General features: G+C 44.0%; 1 protein-coding gene across 4 annotated transcripts in view; it reads right to left on the bottom strand.

The window, feature by feature from the left end:
- STX8 (syntaxin 8) overlaps nucleotides 1–5,985 on the bottom strand; it is a 350,582-nt gene that overhangs the window by 88,768 nt on the left and 255,829 nt on the right. The gene's annotated exons all lie outside the window — the stretch shown is intronic.

Below are 5,985 nucleotides of genomic sequence, written 5' to 3'. Positions count from 1 at the left end.
GAGGGCCTTCCGGCTGTCTAGACTGTATCACAATTGGTAATTATCACATTGATTTGTGCCTGCTTACTGTTCACTATCTCGCTTCCCTCCCTCAACTGTAATATAAGCTCCCTGAGGGCAGGGACCACCGTTGTATCCTACCTCACCCAACACAGCGCCTAGCACCCAAGACGTATTTGCCTAGGGAGGTAATGATATTTTGGCTACCTTTGGGGAAATGCAACCCATCTTTAAAAGCTTTCAGCTGCCACACCCAAGGGCTTCAAGATGAGAATGAGACGCAATACTTTTTTTTTTTATTGAGACGGAGTCTCCCTCTGTCTCCCAGGCTGGAGTGCAGTGGCCGGATCTCCGCTCACTACAACCTCCGCCTTCTGGGTTTATGCCATTCTCCTGCCTCAGCCTCCTGTGTGTAGCTGGGACTACAGGTGCCCGCCACCTCGCCCGGCTAGTTTTTTGTATTTTTTAGTAGAGATGCGGTTTCACTGTGTTAGCCAGGATGGTCTCGATCTCCTGACCTTGTGATCCGCCCGTCTCGGCCTCCCAAAGTGCTGGGATTACAGGCTTGAGCCACCGCGCCCGGCCCAGACGCAATACTTCTTAAAGCAGAGTATTTCCCTACTGAGAATGAAGACATGTGTCCAAGTTTCCTGTGGTTTCCAGCTTTCAATTTTTTTTTAACCGTGCTTTCTTTTGGGATTAAAAAAAAAATTTCAATTTTTATTTTAGATTCAGGAGGTACATGTACAGATTTGTTACATGGGTATATTGTGTGACACTGAGGTTTAAGGCAGTGAGCACAGTATCCAATAGGTGGTTTTTCAGCCTTTGCTCCCCTCCCTCTCGCCGCCAATAGTCCCCAATGTCTACTGTTCCCATCTTTATGTCCATGTGTATCCAATGTGTAGCTCCCACTTATAAGTGAGAACACATGGTATTTGGTTTTCTGTTCCTCCAGCTTTCAAATTAACTTATAATAAAAGCTTAAAAACACTTGCTTCAAGCAGGAGGTCATGTCAATAGATGTAACGCACACACGTTTTTTAAAAGTTATACAGTCAGTTGGTTGGAAAACATGGAAGACATAGAATTTTTTCAGACTACGTAACTGCTCAATGGGTTCACCTTACCCAATTTGTAACTGCCCAGTGGGTTCACCTTACCCGCTGCCTAGATGGTGCTGATTTCTCTAGACGGGAATGGCAATAGAGAAACAGTAATTAACACAGAACCAGCTGAGCGGGAGACTGGAGTTTTATTATGACTCAAGCCAGTCTCCCTGAACATTTGGGGATCAAAATTTTTAAAGACAATTTGGTGGAAGGGAAGGCGCAGTGAGCTGGGGGGTGCTGATTGGTTGGGTCAAAGGTGAAATCATGGGGCGTCCCTGTCCCCTTGCACTGAGTCAGTTCCTGGGCACAGGGGTGGGGTGGGGTGGGGTGGGAGGCAGTCACAAGATCAGAAGGACTGGTTTCTCGATCTGGGTGGTGCCGGTTGATCCATCCAGGGTAGTCTGCAAACCATCTCAAGCCCTGATCTTAGGAGCAGTTTAGGGAGGGTCAGAATCTTGTAGTCTCCAGCTACATGACTCCTAAAGCATAGTTTCTAATCTTGCAGTTAATGTTAGCACTCTACTCTCCAGGCAAAAAGGGAATTTTTTCTACTGTCATCTTTGTTTTAAACTTTTGAAACTATAAACTAAGTTCCTCCCAAAGTTAGTTCAGCCTACACCCGGGAATGAACAAGGACAGCTTGGAGGTTAGAGGCAAGATGGAGTCATTTAAATTGGACCTCTTTCACTGTCTCAGTCATAATTTTGCAAAGGTGGTTTCAATTCCAGGAAGTGAGAAAAGGAAGACTTGAAGTACGCAGGATATGATCCCAAAGTGGTTGAAAGGAATAAAAAAAAACAATGCATGTTTGCTTAGTTTTGTCGCTGCTATAACAGAATATCACAGACTAGGCAATCTATCAAGGGAAGAATTTATTTGGCTCATGGTTCTGAAGGCTGGGAAGTATAAGAGCATGGCACTCTGATGAGGGTCAAACCATGGTGGAAGGGTGGAAGGCATAAATGAGCACAGACAGGAAAAGGGGGCTGAATTCCCTTGATAAGTGTTAAATACAGTAAGTTCTAAATTTCTCTTCAAAGAATCAGTATGTCAGTATGTTCAGTTCTTTGTTCTCCATTTTAAAGTTTAACTTTCTCGTTCTCCTCATCTTCTTGCCCCTAGTTTCAATAAACAACCTTTTCCACCATTTCTAATCAGTAGTTCACATCTATTCCCCTGGTCACCTGCTCCGAACTGAGTCACCCCTGGTCACCTGCCCTGACCTGAGTCACCTGTTCCTAACTGTTCTTCCCACCAAACTGCTCACCCCGTCACTCTGACTCGTACCCCTGCTCTCTTTAAAACAGTCAATCGGAATTAGCTTAGACTGTGTGATCCAACCCTAGCCAACAGGGGAACAACATGACAGTAGGGGCTATCTGTGTCAGGAATAAAAATCCCTTCCCCTCTCTTGTTCAGGTGTGCTGTCGCCATGGCTCCATCTGGGAGTCACACCCTTCTACAGAAGTAAAATTGCCTTGCTGAGAAAATTAAATGTATGTTTGAGTGCTATTTCTTTTGCAGCACTGAAAGTTTATTTCTAACATAAGTAACCCACTCTGTGATAACAGCATTAATCCACTGATGAGTGCAGTGGATTAATTTAATCACCTCTTAAAGGTTTCACCTCTTAAGACCATCATAATGGCAATCAAATGTCAATGTGGGTTTTGGTAGAGACATTCTAACCATTGCACATGTAGATACACTATATGCATGCATAGAAAAAAGACTGGAAAGATACACCCAAACTGTTAACAGTCATGATTTGTAGGAAGTGAATTTTTACTTTGTTTATTGTTCTTTATGGTACCATTTTTTTCTACAGTAAATTGATTATTTCTAAAATCAGAAATAACCGTCAATAAATTTTTTTTAAAAAAGATAATATATGAGCTAGATCTTTACCTCAAGAATTTTGAAAAATAAATTACAGTCACACTAATACAACCCTGGCATTCAAGGTGGTCTGTCGCACACATACACACACAAACTCACATGAACATACATACCTAAAGCTATACATAAAGCTCAATAGGAACACTTCTGGGGGGTTATGTGGCTATTTGTTTATTGATTTCTTGAGACAAAATTGCTCTGGGCATCTCAGAGAAGTTTTCTCTTTCTTAGCTTGAAGCTTCCAGGTATCACATTTCTGGGTTTTAAAAGAGATTATATTCAAGGATGCTCTATTACTTTGAATAGGCGAAACATTCCAGGCTGATGGGAATTCATACTTGTCAACAGCTGCGAATTAGCATTTCAAACCCCTTCTAAGGTGACTTATGAACTTTATCGGTATGAGGATTCAGCACCTTGTAGAAAAGCAAGTGCTGAATGCAAACCAGGGTGAAAACCCTTTCTGCTAGGGAGTAGAAGCCTAAGGGAATGATCGAGATCCATCTGCCAAGAACAACTTCACAGGTGGATAGGAGCAAGATTACCATGCCAGGAATTAGGAAAACAGACACTACCTCAGATTCCTTTCCCTTTCCCTTCCCTTTCCTTCCCTCCCTTCCCCCTTCCCCTTTTCCTTCCTTCCTTCCTTTCCTTCCTTCTTTTCTGTTCTTTTCTTTTCTCTTTCTTTTTGAGACGGAGTCTCACTCTGTCTCCCAGACTGGAGTACAGTGGTGCAATCTCGGCTCACTGCAACCTCTGCTTCCTGGGTTAAAGCAATTCTCCTGCCTCAGCCTCCCGAGTTGCTGGGACTACTATGTGCGCCCACCAGCACATCCAGCTAATTTTTGTATTTTTAGTAGAGACGGAGTTTCACCATACTGGCCAGGATGGTCTCGAACTCCTAACCTTGTGATCCACCCACCTCGGCCTCCCAAAGTGCTAGGATTGCAGGTGTGAGCCACCGCACCCGGTCTACTTTCGATTTCTAATTGGGTATTTAGATGGGTAGTAAATACAGCTAGAAAAAAAAGGCTTTAGGGTGAAATGGTATGCTTGATAATTACGCATCAAGGTTTTCCCTTTTATTATCACTTTTTGTTAGTCTCCATTCTTATTCCTACAAGGCCACAGCCAGAAGTGGGTGTAGGAGAAATGAAGTTCTGAACATTTGAATGAATGCCTACTGCAATTCCAATCATTCCCTGGAAAATGTTAAGTTTAACGTAAAATGGAATGAAGTAGTCCTAACAGCTCAGGAAGCAATAAAAGAGGACTGAGAGCTTTACACATCAGAAAAACTCTCAGACAATGCCTAAGAGGATTGGAAAGAAATTTCTAAAACATGTCATCCCTACAAACACGCATGAAAAAATATCTTGAGAATTCCACAGGAAAATATACATCCGTTTCAAAAGAAACTTTGAGGCACAAAATTAAAGAGAAAAGGCTTTTTCCCAGAATACAAAACACTGCTTGACTTGTGGAAGAAAAAGAGCTCATTAGTATTTCAAAGGAGGTTGATAACTTATTTCAATGTCCATACTGGGATAGAGGATGAGCCAAGCATACGCCTCAAAATCCTAGGGACCACTTACTCTTCTCTCACCATTTCTTATTTTATTTTATTTTTCATTTTTTGAGACGGAGTCTCGCTCTGTCGCTCAGGCTGGAGTGTAGTGTCGTAATCTCGGCTCACTGCAACCTCTGCCTCCCAGGTTCAAGCGATTCTCTTGCCTTAGCCCCCTGAGTAGCTGGGACTACAAGCAGGTGCCACCATGCCCAGCTAATTTTTGTATTCTTGGTAGAGACGGGGTTTCACCATGTTGGTCAGGCTGGTCTCGAACTCCTGACCTCGTGATCTGCCCACCTCAGCCTCCCAAAGTGCTGGGATTACAGGTGTGAGCCACCGCTCCTGGCCTCCCATCTCTTTTTAAAATTATTTTTTAAATTATTAGGGCTGGGCACGGTGACTCACGCCTGTAATCCCAACACTTTGGGAGGCTGAGCGGATCACTTGAGGTCAGGAGTTAAAGATCAGCCTGGCCAACATGGCGAAACCCTGCCTCTACTTTAAAAAAAAAAAAAAAAAAAAAAATTAGCCAGGCATGGCGGCACATGCCTATAATCCCAGTTACCTGAGAGGCTGAGGCAGGAGAATAGCTTGAACCCAGGAGGCAGAGGTTGCAGTGAGCTGAGGTCGCACCACGGCACTCCAGGCTGGGTGACAGAGCGAGACTCTGTCTCAAAAAATAATAATAATAAAATTATTTTAAAAATTATTATATTTTTTAGAGGCTGGGTCTCACTCTGTTGCCCAGGCTGGTCTTGAACTCCTGGGCTCAAGTGATCCTCCTGTCTCAACCTCCCGAGGAGCTGGGATCACAGGCAGGCACCACTGTGCCTGGCTCCTGTTTCTCCTTCTGTGTGACTGCCTTGATTTTTCTACTGGGTATCTCACATCAGCTATGAGCTCCTCCCTCTTTTTATTATTTGCTTTATTTATTGATGTGTGTGCTTCATTTATTGATAGTTAAGCTTCTTAACTATCAACTTTTCAGGTACAGTATGGTAATTCAAATACAGCAACATCTCCCTGAATGAGCATTAAAGTTTCTAAAGTGGTGAGTGAACTTAAGAAAGCCCTTATAAAAGGGACTACAAAAGAGCTCTAAAGATAGAGACTATCGCCGGGCGCGGTGGCTCAAGCCTGTAATCCCAGCACTTTGGGAGGCCGAGACGGGTGGATCACGAGGTCAGGAGATCGAGACCATCCTGGCGAACACGGTGAAACCCCGTCTCTACTAAAAAATACAAAAATCTAGCCGGGCGAGGTGGCGGGCGCCTGTAGTCCCAGCTACTCGGGAGGCTGAGGCAGGAGAATGGCGTGAACCCGGGAGGCGGAGCTTGCAGTGAGCTAAGATCTGGCCACTGTACTCCAGCCCGGGCGACAGAGCGAGACTCCGTCTCAAAAAAA

Source organism: Rhinopithecus bieti, unplaced genomic scaffold (assembly GCF_001698545.2).
Source record: "Rhinopithecus bieti isolate Rb0 unplaced genomic scaffold, ASM169854v2 scaffold_31527, whole genome shotgun sequence".
In the NCBI taxonomy this organism is placed as follows: Eukaryota; Metazoa; Chordata; class Mammalia; order Primates; family Cercopithecidae; genus Rhinopithecus; species Rhinopithecus bieti.
Note: the sequence above shows the minus strand (reverse complement) of the source record. Positions and strands in the feature narration are given on the sequence as shown.